The sequence below is a fragment of the Zootoca vivipara genome, chromosome Z1, assembly GCF_965207765.1.
Source record: "Zootoca vivipara chromosome Z1, rZooViv2.hap1.1, whole genome shotgun sequence".
NCBI classification, from domain to species: Eukaryota; Metazoa; Chordata; class Lepidosauria; order Squamata; family Lacertidae; genus Zootoca; species Zootoca vivipara.
Window position 1 is genome coordinate 71533280 of NC_142583.1, and position 14897 is coordinate 71548176.

The 14897-nt window shown below is 45.0% G+C and overlaps 1 protein-coding gene across 2 annotated transcripts in view; it reads left to right on the top strand.

The window, feature by feature from the left end:
* Nucleotides 1–7287: 7287 nt before the first annotated feature.
* Nucleotides 7288–14897, top strand: part of LOC118077544 (PC-esterase domain-containing protein 1B) — a 34612-nt gene continuing 27002 nt past the window's right edge. The window contains exon 1 of one of the 2 annotated variants that reach the window (XM_035101177.3): nt 7288–7493. The gene's annotated coding sequence lies outside the window, so the exon portion shown is untranslated. Of the gene's footprint in view, nt 7494–10293; nt 10434–14897 lie in introns of those variants that run through there. The other variant, XM_060278322.2, reaches the window with a different exon arrangement.

Here is a 14897-nt window from a genome sequence, read left to right on the forward strand (position 1 = left end):
TCTTCCTTGGTGAATAGAGGACAGATTTGTCTACTATGCCAAGTTCTGCCAACTGCATTTTTTGTTTATGACCAGTGGGACCAACAACACAAAGTTATTATTATTGAAATTTCTATTCCACCCTTCATCTGAAGATCCCAGGGCAGTTCACAAAACAAAACAAAACACAAAACTGAGAATGCAAAATACATAATAAAACTAAAACAAACCAATAGCTTGGGATTAAGAATTAAGATTGCCGGAAGAAATATCAACAACCTCAGATATGCAGATGACACAACCTTGATGGCAGAAAGTGAGGAGGAATTAAAGAACCTTTTAATGAGGGTGAAAGAGGAGAGCGCAAAATATGGTCTGAAGCTCAACATCAAAAAAACCAAGATCATGGCCACTGGTCCCATCACCTCCTGGCAAATAGAAGGGGAAGAAATGGAGGCAGTGAGAGATTTCACCTTCTTGGGCTCCTTGATCACTGCAGATGGTGACAGCAGTCACGAAATTAAAAGACGCCTGCTTCTTGGGAGAAAAGCAATGACAAACCTAGACAGCATCTTAAAAAGCAGAGACATCACCTTGCCGACAAAGGTCCGTATAGTTAAAGCTATGGTTTTCCCAGTAGTGATGTATGGAAGTGAGAGCTGGACCATAAAGAAGGCTGATCGCCGAAGAATTGATGCTTTTGAATTATGGTGCTGGAGGAGACTCTTGAGAGTCCCATGGACTGCAAGAAGATCAAACCTATCCATTCTTAAGGAAATCAGCCCTGAGTGCTCACTGGAAGGACAGATCCTGAAGCTGAGGCTCCAATACTTTGGCCACCTCATGAGAAGAGAAGAATCCTTGGGAAAGACCCTGATGTTGGGAAAGATGGAGGGCACAAGGAGAAGGGGACGACAGAGGACAAGATGGTTGGACAGTGTTCTCGAAGCTACCAACATGAGTCTGACCAAACTGCGGGAGGCAGTGGAAGACAGGAGTGCCTGGCGTGCTCTGGTCCATGGGGTCACGAAGAGTCAGACACGACTAAACGACTAAACAACAACAACAACAAACCAATAGCACACACACCATTTCACAAACACATTTTAAGACCCATAGAATGTTAATCAACCCAAAGCCAAGTTGAAGAGAAACAATTCCCCAAGGATATGTAAATTAGGGTACCAGCCATAAGGATGCTATTTAGGTGATGGGTTTGGGTGGCGGGGGGAGGAATGTTAGTGAGGTTCAAAAGTATCCCATCTAAGTTTCCTCAGGATTGAATCTGGCTGGCTGCATTTCTTATGTACTGTATTCCTCCTAAGCATAGGAATATAGGAAACTGCCCTCTGCCAAGTCAGATCCTTAGTCTCTCTTGTATTAATTGACTGTATAAAATATTCTGTGATTATAGAACTGTAGAGTTGGAAGAGGGACCCCATGGGTCATCTAGTCCAACCCCCTGCAATGCAGGTGAAGGGAAAAAGCTCTGTTTTCTTGTTTTATCTTGTTTAGCTGTTTTCTTGTTTAGCTTAGCCATAGGCACATGAACTTCAGCTAGCCCTTTTCAGTAGACTGATGTTTATAGATAGCGACTATAGCAACCAGATTTCCCATGCTCTGGCAGAACGCAAGGAATTCATCGGGTTAGAACGACTATATAAATCATAAGTCAATAGAAAAGAATGGAGTCAGCCACGGAGAACCGCTGCACTTAATCATTAATTAATTAATGAGGATGTTGAGGAATAGCGGCATTTAATCAAAAGTTAACGAATAAAGGAAGGATGTGACGGCTTTGTGAAAAATCCCTGATTGGTTTTGCCTTGCTACTGTGTGTTGTAATGGTTATAAAAGGTTTTGTTCTAACCATATGGTGGTCTGATAGGAGACACGTGTATATCATAGAAATGCATGAGGACAGGGGGTCAGCAAACTTTTTCAGCAGGGGGCCGATCCTCTGTCCTTCAGACCTTCTGGGGGGCCGGATTATATTTTGGGGGAAAAATATGAATGATTTCCTATGCCCCACACATAACCCAGAGATGCATTTTAAATAAAAGCACACATTCTACTCATGTAAAAAACATGCTGATTCCCGGACCGTCCGTAGGCCGGATTTAGAAGGCGATTGGGCTGGATCCAGTCTCCAGGACTTAGTTTGCCTACCCATGCATAAGAATGTTCTTCACTTATAAAGGTAAAAAAACACATTGCAGTTCTCCTTCAGAGAGATTTGTCCCTGTGTGTGTTGTGCCAATAATAGGCTTTGTTTTTGCTCAGAGTGTGTCTCTGTCTGCCATTCCTCTGGGGATCCCCGGCCAACAGACCCTTAAAAATTCATCACAGGAGTCAAAGCTCAGGGAAATCTCTATTGTACGGCCATCTGCATCTTTCTTTCTTTTTTCAAATTGTTTTTATTAGAAGATTTTCTTGGGTCCGTCTGCATTTTTCTGATGCAGCTGACCAACTAAGCAACCCCACTGGAGTTTGGATTATTACAGACAGATAGACAGACATAATTTTATTCGTATGCCACCTTTCCACATGCTCAAGGCCGCTTTCAGCATGAAAAAATGAGAGCCATCATTGCGATCCATAGGTAAAAGTAAAGGTAAAGGACCCCTGACAATTCAGTCCAGTCACAAACAACTCTGAGGTTGCGGTGCTCATCTCACTTTACTGGCCAAGGGAGCCAACGTTTGTCCGCAGACAGTTTTTCTGGGTCATGTGGCCAGCATGACTAAGCTGCTTCTAGCGAAACCAGAGCAGCGCACGGAAACGCCGTTTACCTTCCTGCTGGAACGGTACCTATTTATTTGCACTTTGACGTGCTTTCGAACTGCTAGGTTGGCAGGAGCAGGGACCGAGCAACGGCAGCTCACCCCATCGCAGGGATTCGAACCGCCAACCTTCTGATCAGCAAGCCCTAGGCTCAGAGGTTTAACCCACAGCGCCACCCACGTCCCACAGTTAAAAGTAGAAGTCGACAAACGTGTCCTCTCTTTTGCTCTCTTCAAAATATGGCAACCCTAATTTATTTGTATTTTTAGTTATTAGATCAAAGAATTAATGTATGTTTTAACCAAGTCAGCCTGGTTGAGCCAACCACATCAGTTTTTGGGGTTTGTAGTTAATTGTTTCCCTGGAGTGAAACGAATCCTCACAAGCGACTGATTCTTATCTACAAAGAGATTGATCACTTCTGGACAATGCTGGGATGGTGTCTTTCCTTAGCTCCTTGACTCTGTCCAAACACTAGCATGCTTTAAAAAAAAAACACCAGCTAGGCAATAAATAGCCTTGTGGCACCTTGAAGACTGAGGAATGCATAATGGCACAAGCTTTTATGGACTGCTTTAATTGTTATGCTGGGTTACAGGAATATTCTTAGTGTTTTTTAAGTGTCAGGTGTAACTTCAGCCTGAACACAGCAGAGTTTGCGCAGGTTTTTCCGGAAGCTTCTGGCGGTAACTTAAATGACTAGACGACTGGACACAGAGTATACTATATACAGGATTTATTAAAATTAAAAAAACCCACAGAGTTTCTATGTACAGCTTTAGAACTCAAAAACAAAGTAAAATAAATCCTTTCCTCTCTGTCTCTCTCTCACACACACACAACCGATACAGCACCTCTCCTCCTACACTGACCACACTCCACACACACGTACTGTGCTAGCTTTCTCTGATAACAGGTCTCAGTGCTGATATCAACCAATGAGAGCGCAGTTACTAAGGCAGAAGTAGACCTTGGCTTTCTGCCCAGTGTTAATTGCTTGTTCTAGAGCTGATTGTGTGAAGAAGCAATCTGATGGTTTCTCATGCTACTAATTTAGCAAAACCCAAACAAATATATGGTTTTCCTTTTTTTTTTTTGCAAAGTGTGAGGTCGCTGGAAATGAAACGCAGAAAAAAACACAGCCGACAGCTGCAATTTGTAAAACAGTTACAGTATTGGAAGCATAGATATCCTGGCGCTAGCCAATTAAAACATAATGTGCTGAAAATAGTTTAATCCACAAGTGTTAACACAACTGCTTGATACATTTCAATTCAGAGGTTTCGATTTGCAGCAGGGGTCAGCAAACTTTTTCAGCAGGGGGCCGGTCCACCGACCCTCAGACCATGTGGTGAGCTGGATTATATTTTGAAAAAAATAAAATGAACGAATTTCTATGCCCCACAAATAACCCAGAGATGCATTTCAACTAAAAGGGCACATTCTACTCATGTAAAAACACACTGATTCCCGGACCGTCCGCAAGCCGGATTGAGAAGGCAATTGGGTCGGATCCAGCCCTCGGGTCTTAGGGTTGCCTACCCCTGATTTACAGTCTCCTTTTGATGCTGCATGGCTCCAGGAAAGCCACTATTGAGGACCAGTGACATTTCAGCTGCAAATGACCTTAAAGCCCAAGATGAAACCTTGCATCCTTTCAATACAAGATCTTGTGCATCCTAAAGAAGCTTGTGATTTCTGTCACGCCCCCCCCTCATTTGATTGGCTTTGGTGTGCAAGGTGTAAAAACACTTCTGCTCAGACAGGTCACATCTTGAAAAAGGGGGGAAAGAGGAGACCCAGATAACAATTGACTGGTCAGCTTGATGTTTATACCAGTGTTATAAGAAAAAAAACTGCTCCTTTTCCCCTTATGGGGTACCCAAGAGCCCGTATAGAGTCCTTATGTAGGTTTTCTATCAGTAGGAGAAAATAACAGAAGCCAACCAGAGAATATTGAGAAGCAAAGCAGCTAGTAAGCATGATCTTTATTAAACTGTTGCATCAGGGTCCCCCGCTCACCCCACGCAGGGAGGGAGGAGAGGGACCCAGAACATTGGTGCTATTTCCTTTGGGAAGATATAGAAGGACAGATCCTGAAGCTGAGGCTCCAATACTTTGGCCACCTCATGAGAAGAGAAGACTCCCTGGAAAAGACCCTGATATTGGGAAAGATGGAGGGCACAAGGAGGAGGGGACGACAGAGGACGAGATGTTTGGACAGTGTTCTCAAAGCCACGAACATGAGTTTGAAAGTGTGTTGCTTCTCTCCTGTCTGCCAGGACACCTGATACTTTTATGCCTTATCTGATTTCCTTTTCTGGGTAGCCTGGCCATTCCTTTGAGGTGGTAAATACTTCCTGAATCTCTTATGCATATATATAGTGTGCTCAGCTTAACAGATACTTGCCAGACTGTATTCGAAAAGGGAGGTGTAAACCCCTACAATCCAAAGAGAATTGGAAAGCTTCCCCCATTTCCTTCCTCCTTGCAGAGAAATATTTGAGGTAAAAACAAAATAAATGCTTCCAGTAGCACCTTAAAAGGTAAAGGGACCTCTGACCATTAGGTCCAGTCGTGACTGACTCTGGGGTTGTGGCGCTCATCTTGAGTTATTGGCTGAGGGAGCCGGTGTACACCTTCCAGGTACAGTGGTGCCTCGCTTAACGAATGCCCTGCTTAACGAAAGGATTTTTTGAGCGGAGGTTGCCTCGCTAGACGAATTCGTTTTATGAAAAATTCGTCTAGCGAATCGCGCTTTCCCATAGGAATGCATTGAAATTCAATTAATGCGTTCCTATGGGCAAAAAACAAATTTAAAAAAAATTCAATGCATTCCTATGGGATTCACTAGACGAATTTTTCATTATAAGAAAAGACCCGTGGAACGAATTAAATTCGTCTAGCAAGGCACCACTGTAATGTGGCCAGCATGACAAAGCCGCTTCTGGCGAACCAGAGTAGTGCACGGAAACGCCGTTTACCTTCCCGCCGGAGTGGTGCCTATTTATCTACTTGCACTTTGATGTGCTTTCGAACTGCTAGGTTGGCAGGAGCTGGGACCGAGCAACAGGTCTAAGGTAGCACCATAAAGACCAACTAAGTTTGTCATTGGTATGAGCTTTCATGTGCATGCACACTTCTTCAGATACATATCTGAGGTCAGTTTGGCAGAGTCAAAATGGCTTCAGGATTGTTCTCCTGTACTATTTCAGACACATGCTTTATATACTTATGTACATATGTGTTTGCCTTGTATATTTATGAACATTATATATATATATATATATATATATATATATATATATATATATATATATATATATATATGAATGAGAGCCATCTTCAAACATCTCAGGGAATGGCTGTCACATGAAAGGAGCAAGCCTGTTCTCTGCTGCTCTGGGGGGGGGGGGTAGGACCCAAACCAATGGATTCAAGGTACAAGAAAGGAGATTCCAACAATTTTCCGGTGATAAGATGACAGTGGAATGGACTCCTTGGGAAATGGTGGACTCTCCTTCCTAGTATCTCTGGTCTGAACCTTGTGTAGAAATTAATTCTCTCCACCACCAGAATGAGTTTGAAGCTTTACTACAGGACAGTCTTAAATACTGTGTTACAAAGAAAGAACGAAAGAATGAAAGATATTGCAAAAACAAGCGAGTTTCAGTTCCATAAAGTTCCTCTCTCTACTCCCAGAGTAAGATATTAAGCATCTGTATTAAAAGGGAGTTTCTCTGTATCTCTCCAATAATACCACTGCTTCTGTGGTTTGCAAGCGTCCTCTAGGGGTAAATTCACTTACACAAATTCTCAGGTTACATCCCGTGATGGTTCATGGGATCAGTTTTGCTCATTCACAATGGAAAAACACTAGATTTGTGTTTAAAGAAAGAACTTCCTATGCAGAGTTTCTAAATACAACGCTGTTAAACACAGCCTTTTATGTACAGTACATTAAACTGTAACAAGCTTTGTGCGCGCGCGTTTATTCTACCGGTACTACTTAGTTTCAGCCCTGGCCCCTTAGAAACCTCCTGCAAAGAATCATTCCGGAGAGACAGGGCACTGCGTGAAGTCCACGGGAAGAGATCCTTCTTTCTCAGCTGCATCCAGTCGCGTCTGCTTTTCATAGGACGACTCAGATCTGGCAGAGTCCGGATTGGGCAAAACTATGGAAACGCAGCAGGGGCCTCTCTTCGCTTTCGGTTTCCTTTCCCTTTGCAGAGGCAAAAACCTCCCGGATTTCTGACTTACTTTTTTTTTTTTAAGCGGGAACAAACAGTGGCTGGCACCAGTTGCTGGAAACTGGCACCAGTTCTTGGAAACGAAAGTGCCCAGAGAGCATATCCAAAGGGAAAGCGCGCGCGCTTGCTTCCCACGCGTTGCTTTTTCGTTCTGCGCGCCTTTGCAAGAAAACTCCGCGCAGTTTGCGAAGCTGAATAGAAAGAGGGCCGACCCCCTAAGTCCCCGCCTCCCTGGCCCTCAGGCCGTCCAATCCAGCTGGGGCTGGCCGGGAGTGGCGTCTCGAGGAGTGAATTGGAGCTTTGCTCGTCTTCCTCGGGGAAAAGCTCTCCTCCTGCGGCTCCCGGGCGCATCTCTCTCTGTCCGCCTGCGGGGCTTGGGCGCACTGGGCGGGGTGCGTGCTGCTGCTGCCTGCCTGCGTACCCGCGCTCTTGTCCCTGCTGGAGCGCCTCCTGCCAGCTCGGGCAGGCAGCCTGTGAGCGGTGAGAAGGGCTTGGCGGGAAGGCGTCGTCTTGGCCGGGGCGAGCCGGGCGTTGCAGAGCTCTGGGTTCGAGTGTCGTGCTTCGGGCCGTGGAAGCGCAGGGTGGCCAAAGGGAGGGGGGGTTCCGTCCCGGGGAGAGCGGCCTCGGGTGTGCAGAAGCCCCCTCGGGGGACTTGTAGAACGAGAGAATGGTAGCGTTGGAAGTGACCCCGAAGGTCCTCTAGTCCAACCCCCTGCCGCCACTTTCCGAGGGCGACCCTGGGACTGGAGCGGCCACCGCTCGGGTCTTTTCTGCGCATCCAAGGGGACATGGCAGGGGCTGGTCTACCTTGCGGGGTTCGCGTTTTGGCTTTTAAGGAGGTCGTAGGCAGGCGTGGTCCGAAACATGCCCAGGCGACCCCCGGAGCATTCCGGCAAGCGAGTTCTCTTATTTGGAGATGGGGAAAAAGGAAAAGCTGCGGTTTTGCGCGGCGGGGTTTGCGAAATTTAAGAGCAGCGGGACGACGTGGGGCAAATGTTGTGATGTGAACCCCATGTGAAAGCGAGAGCAGAGGTCCTCTTTGGGACCAGGAATTGGTTGCAGGAAGCAAATGGTAGGAATAAAGGAACAGCTCTCCAAATGGAGAGATGTATTAAAAGGTAGAAAAGGTAAAGGAGCCCTGGACAGTTAAGTCCAGTCAAAGGCGACTACGGAGTGCAGCGCTCATCTTACTTTCAGGTGGATGGAGCCAGCGTTTTCTCACGATTTAGGGAGCTGTGCTTTTAAACTTGCTCTTAAACGATACAGAGTTCCGAGTGAGCAGTGAGGTGGCCAAGTTTGCTGATGATACTAAACTGTTCTGCGTGCGTCCTTATAGCAAAAAGAGATTGTGATGAACTCCGAAAGGACATCTCCAAACTGGAGTGAATGGGTGGTAAAAGAGCAAATGCAATTCATTGCACAGTGGTACCTCAGGTTACAGACGCTTCAGGTTACAGACTCCGCTAACCCAGAAATAGTACCTCGGGTTAAGAACTTTACTTCAGGATGAGAACAGAAATCACGCGGTGGCGGCAGCTTGGAGGCCCCATTAGCTAAAGTGGTACCTTGGGTTAAGAACAGTTTCAGGTTAAGTACGAACCTCCAGAACGAAGTAAGTTCTTAGCCCGAGGTACCACTATAAGCAAGTGTAAAATGCGTGTCAGAGCCCCAAAACCTTAATTTCACATACAGATGCTCATAATGCCTGAACTGCCAGTGACTTTGCAGGGGGTTGGACTAGATGACACTTGGAGTCCCTTCCAACTCTGCAATTCTATGAAGCAGACCTGGCGCCATGGTAGATAGCTTGATGAAGATACTAAATTAGCCATGCATAAAACACTCCCTGTTGCTTTTTCGGCCTTCAGAGAAAGAGCCCAGACCCTCCTCAGAACTGGTGTATGGTTCTGACAGCTAACGCTATCACACAAAATAAAAAAAATCCTTCTAGTAGACCTACTAAGGGCAATTTCTAAACCAGTCCTGACCTGCATTGCAGGGGGTTGGACTACATGATCCTCGGGTTCCCTTCCAACTCTACAATTCTATGAATCTTTCCAGATCTGCTATAGTTTCTCTGCTGGACAGGCTTCAGGAGTAAAGCGACTTCCTATCAGGGCTGACATTCTGGCACACGGTTTTGCAAATTATTGCACCAACTGTTGTCACCTTCTCATCAAGCTGCTTGGCAATAGTCTTGTAGCCCAGTCCAGCCTTGTGCAGGTCTACAGTCTTGTCCCTGACATCCTTGGACAGCTCTTTGGTCTTGGGCAGGCATCCCCAAACTGCGGCCCTCCAGATGTTTTGGCCTACAATTCCCATGATCCCTAGCTAACAGGACCGGTGGTCAGGGAAGATGGGAATTGTAGTCCAAAACATCTGGAGGGCCGAAGTTTGGGGTGATGCCTGGTCTTGGTCAAGGTGGCTGCTTTGGAATCTGCTGGATTGATTGCTGTCGACAGGTGTCTTTTGTACAGGTACTGTAAAGAGCTGGGATTACAGGTAAGACCTCTCCCTTACAGCAGGTGCACCTGGCTGGTTGATAGGGGATCAAATACTTAATTTCACTCATTATAATGCACATCAATCTCTGACTTTTGTCTTCTGGGTTTCTGGGGGTTTTTCCTGTTGTTATTCTGTCTCTCACAGCTACAATAAGCCTACCATTAAAATTATGGACTGGTCATTTCTTCGTCAGAGGGCAAACGGGCAAATTTAGCAGGGGATCAAATACTCCCCCCCCCCTGTATGTCTGGAATTTCCTGGAGTCATCTGAAACACTCTTCTTTGCCAACATCTACTCTTTGATTCAGGTTTTTGACTGTACTCCAGAGTTGCCCCCCCTCTCTCTCCCCACCCTGCCAGAGTTCCCTGTCACTGAGCAGGGCCTGTAGAATTTCCAGCTCTCAAAAGCCCCTTCCTTTGGTCTTGAGATTACGGAGGGGTGGGTGGGGAAAAGTGATGCCAAAGTATATAGCCAAATATCTAAGAGCTGTTTAACACTGGAATGGTCTCCCTATGGGCAATCTATCCAGAAGATAAATTGTTAGTGATCTGACATGGTTACGCTCCCTGCCTCTGTTCCTTCCCCGCTCCCCGCCTCTTGTTAAGTTCTTTGACGGCATGTAGAACAGCTTTTAATGTCCTAATCAGTTGGGAGGAAGTGATAGAGCTGGGTACCTTCTTTGATGTTGGACATTGTTTTGAGAAAGTGAGGCACTGGGAGGGGGTGGCTAAGGAATAATCAGCACGTAGCCAGTGGGGCTGGCCACACAGGCTAGCTAGCTATAAATTGGATGGTTTGGGGGCAGAATTGGGAGAATCTCATGCAAGGACTGATGGCCACAGGGCAGTGCAAACTGCGGCTACCTGGGGGAGTCACTTTGCCGCTTCCAAGTGACAGATTGAAGTGCTTGCTTGGTATGTATATTTTGCTTGCTGTTTAGAATAAAATCTTTAATCTTCTCGCTCACTTGTGTTCTGTATTGCTTCTGAATCTCATTTTAAAAGAACCACCTTGCATTTGGCAAGACACCTTCCTCGGAGGTTTTTGAGCAGAAGTTGGATGGCCATCTGTCCTGGATGCTTTAGCTGAGATCCCTGCATTGCAGGGGGTTGGTCTACTCTAGAGGACTCTTGGGGTCCCTACCAGCTCTACAATTCTGTGATTCTATTATCGTTATGGCAAGAGCTTCTGTGTCATTTATAGCTGCGTAACAGCTTTTGTGAAAAGGGCTTGAAAACTTGCTGTGGAGGTTGTCCAAGAGAGCTTCTGGTTTAGTTGTGTACTGGTTGGTTGGGTCTGTGGTTTTTGAGCCGTCCGTGGCTCCTTATTTCCTCCTTCTGGTTGCAATTTCCTTGAGTGCCTCTACCTTTCTGCATTTTTCTTTTAACCTTGCCGTGACTGTTCAACAAAAGGCTTCCGAATTCCTTATTTCTGTCATTCCGATTGTAAGCAAAAGTTAGTGGTGGACCTTAGGAGCGTGTTGAGGGCCAACCAACTTCTCTGCTAAGCATGCTAGAGAAGTATTTATATTTCAGCGCTGGGGTGAGGGCCGGTAGGCAGTGTCTTGCAGAGAGAGGCGCAGAACTACTAAGTCCCTGCCCTCAAAGTGCCTGCAATTGAAAACACGTTTATATTATTTATTTCTCAGGATTTATATGCAGCTCGATTGGAACAAAGCCTCAAAGCTGCGCATGATAATAATAAGACAATAAATAACCTGTTTTAAAAGAAAGAGTTAGAGGATTGGAGGAGGAGAGGTAGGCAAATACAGGTGAAACTTGGAAAATTAGAATATCATCGAAAAGTGCATTTATTTCAGTAATGCAACTTAAAAGGTGAAACCAATATATGAGATAGATGCATGACATGCAAAGCAAGATATGTCAAGCCTTTATTTGTTGTAATTGTAATTACTGTATTTGTCGTTAGGCGGGTCAATTATAAATGGAATGTAATTAATGAAATGTAAGAGAGATGTTTATTTTTGTATTATTGTAACTATTTGTTTTATTACCGTGGAATTTCCAAAAGAAAGCATTTGTAAAAATTAAAAGAAAAATAAATAATAATAAGTTGCATTACTGAAATAAATGCACTTATCGACGATATTCTAATTTTCCGAGTTTGACCTGTACAGCAACCTCACAAAAGGATTGAGAGGAATAAGCCAGAGGTCACAGATGTTTGGAAAGTTGATCTGTTTTTAGGCTAATGTTACTTTAGCTTTTTGGAAGACTTAAGTTATTGCTTCTTAGGGATAATTTAAATTGTTTAATCTTTTCTTGTGAACTGCTTTGAGGTTTTTGTTTATACAGTCAAGCAAGTTTCTGGACTCAGAAACTAAAATATAAACCATCACAAAAAGAATGGCCAGGCTGCCCAGCTAATGCAATCAGTGGCCATTATCAGGTATCCTGGCAGACAGGATTTCTGCTGTAGACCACCTCCTCCTGTGATGTATGTATGATGTTTTGGGAGGTGGTCTTGGGCTGCAGAGTGGGCAATTTCAAAAGTCTATATAAGGGCTTGCACACCATTGTTTAGGGGGTTCTCTCCTTCCTCCTCCGTGTGGTGAGTGGGGAACCTGTTGCAACAGTTCCTTTAATAAAGATCAGGCTTACTAGCTGCTTTGCTTCTCGATATATTCTGGTTGGCCTCTGTTTTCTCCTACCAATAGGGAACGCACTTAAGGACTCCATGTGAGCTCCGGAATACCCCATAAGGCAGGCATAGGCAAACTCTGGCCTCCAGGTGTTTTGGGACTACAATTCCCATCATCCCTGACCACTGGCCCTGTTAGCTAGGGATCATGGGAGTTGTAGGCCAAAACATCCGGAGGGCCGAGTTTGCCTATGCCTGTCATAAGGGGAAAGGAGCAGTTTTTCTTATAATGAAGGCTCGGGCCTAATAAAGCAGGCTTGCTGAAGGAATCACAGACTCAGAGTTGTGGAGAAAAAGAAAGTAGAAAAATTTTATTGCAGGCTTGCAACAAAATTAATACAGACACAGCAAGTTGGAATTCTAAAAGCTGGCCACGATCCCTATTTCCCTTTGACCTCTACAGTGGAACCTCGGTTTATGAACACCTCAGTTTACGAATTTTCGGTTTATGAACGCTGTGGACCCATCTGGAACGGATTAATTCACTTTCCATTACTTTCAATGGGAAAGTTCGCTTCAGTTTATGAACGCTTCAGTTTATGAACAGACTTCTGGAACCAATTGTGTTCATAAACCGAGGTACCACTGTATACCTTTAGGACAGGCATCCCCAAACTTAGGCCCTCCAGATGTTTTGGACTACAGTTCCCATCATCCCTGACCACTGGTCCCCTTAGCTAGAGATCATGGGAGTTGTAGGCCAAAACATCTGGAGGGCCGCAGTTTGGGGATGCCTGTTTTAGGGGCAGTCCCATCAGTACAAAGCATCCAATCAATTTGGCCAGTTGAGATCAAAGAAACACCAATTGGAGAGGGCAAGGCCTATTCCGGGTACCATCTATGAACATCCGGGATTGCTTCATGTGGAGATGAGCATCCCAACCCTTATACAGCACATCTGGGGTTACTGTGACCCAGTGAGTTGCGAAAGATGTGCCTTTGTCCCAGATCATAGCACCCTGCATCTTATGAGGCAGATCTCCAAGGTTCCCTCCTGTGTGTGCTCGCGTCCAGCGTCCAGCTATAACGTACAGGCAGAATCTAGGTGCTTTCCAATCATAAGTGCATTTCCATCACAGTTACAATTATTGATGCAATTACAATTAAACTTTAGTAAATATTAGAAAGCAACATAATACCGTACACAAAAGACACTTCATCAATGCATATACAACCATTTGCAATACAGCGTGGAAAGACAGGCATAACCCAGAGCCCACTTCTTGAAACATCCGTCCTTATCTAATGTTCTTGAAACATCCATCTAATGTTCTTGAAACATCCATCTAATGTTCCAGGCGTTCTGCCAGCCGGACAAAAGGAACAAGAACATTCTTTAACCAGGCAGAATCTATCTTATCTGAAGAAGTGTGCTTTTACACGAAAGCTCATGCCTATGACAAACTTAGTTGGTCTCTAAGGTGCTACTGGAAGGAATTTTTTTATTTTTTGTTTCAACTACGTCAGACCAACACGGCTACCTACCTGTAACTAATTCTTTAACCAGGTGGCTTTATGTAAACACAGCCAATGCTGATGGTGATAGGAACAGCATTTTAGTAAGGCAAAGGGGAACAAAACATATGATTCTTAGAAAGACAAAATGACTTATACCAAAAGGCAAAATGGCTCATTCCCTGCAGTTATATGCCAGGAAAGCATAGTCTTACTTCTCGTACCTGAGACCTATGACCTATGCCTACTCACTTCAATAACACAAGTTTGCACTTAGATCAATGTCAACCCAAGGGGTGGGGAGCCTGGATGTTCATGGACGCACCCAGTAGCCACCTGAGCTTTCGGGTAGCGGAGAGCCTTACCCAAGGGGGAGACTACCCAAGATCGTAGAGCTGGATCAGAGGCTGTGAACTTCCAGCCTGCCGGCTGAATTAGACCCAGAAGGGGTCCCAATTTGGCCCCCAAGGAGGCTAGTTAAAACAGCCTTAGTTGCTGTTTTGACTGTTTTAACTCCAGGGCCAGATGAACTACATCCAAGAGTATTAAAAGAACTGGCAGAGGTGATTTCAGAACCACTGGCGATAATCTTTGAAAATTCTTGGAGAACAGGTGAAGTCGCAGCAGACTGGAGGAGGGCAAATGTTGTCCCTATTTTCAAAAAGGGGAAAAGAGAGGACCCAAACAATTACCGCCCAGTCAGCTTGACATCAATACCAGGAAAGATTCTAGAGCAGATCATTAAGCAAATGGTCTGTGAGCACCTAGAAAGGAACACTGTGATCACTAAAAGTCAGCATGGGTTTCTGAAAAATAGGTCATGTCAGACTAATCTGATCTCATTTTTTGACAGAATTACAAGCATGGTAGATGAAGGGAACGCTGTGGATGTAGCCTATCTTGATTTCAGCAAGGCATTTGACAAGATGCCCCATGATATTCTTGTAAAGAAGCTGGTAAAATGCGGGCTAGACAATGCTACCATTCAGTGGATTTGTAACTGGCTGGCTGACCGAACCCAAAGGGTGCTCATCAATGGCTCCTCCTCATCCTGGAGAGTAGTGACTAGTGGGGTGCCACAGGGTTCTGTCTTGGGCCCAGTCTTATTCAACATCTTTATCAATGACTTGGATGATGGGCTTGAGGGCATCCTGAGCAAGTTTGCAGATGACACCAAATTGGGAGGGGTGGCTAATACCCCAGGGGTGATATGATAGCCATGTTCAAATATATGAAAGGATGTCATATGGAGGAGGGAGAAA